Source organism: Actinia tenebrosa, unplaced genomic scaffold (genome assembly GCF_029948245.1).
Source record: "Actinia tenebrosa isolate PJP-AT-01 unplaced genomic scaffold, QUT_ActTen_1.0 PGA_scaffold6__47_contigs__length_16458017, whole genome shotgun sequence".
NCBI lineage: Eukaryota > Metazoa > Cnidaria > Anthozoa > Actiniaria > Actiniidae > Actinia > Actinia tenebrosa.
The window spans coordinates 9,646,445-9,646,801 of NW_028292583.1; positions in this window are offsets into that span (position 1 = coordinate 9,646,445).

A 357-nucleotide genomic window follows, 5' to 3' on the forward strand; every position below is an offset into this window, starting at 1 on the left:
TCCCATTTTGTCTTTTTTTGAAAAACCATCCAAAATTTTAAGAATAAAGTTTTCAAAATTTAGTATAACTTTTGCTTGGTAACATTCTCGTCAAGCCTCAGGCCGAATAAATCGTAATACCTGATCTATTATTGATTTAACCATTTTGAAAGTTAGAAATTCAAAACGTCGAATTTTGATTGACGATCATACACCGACAAACAGGAGTGTCCAATCTGGCCACCAGAATGGGGCGCGCAAGTTTCCACCAGATGACAATTTTTCTTGTCAAATTAGAAATAAATTGCTAGCCGCTATATAAATAATCGTAAATTATATCACGAAACATGTGGTTGCAAGTTGTGGAAGTTAGTTGTA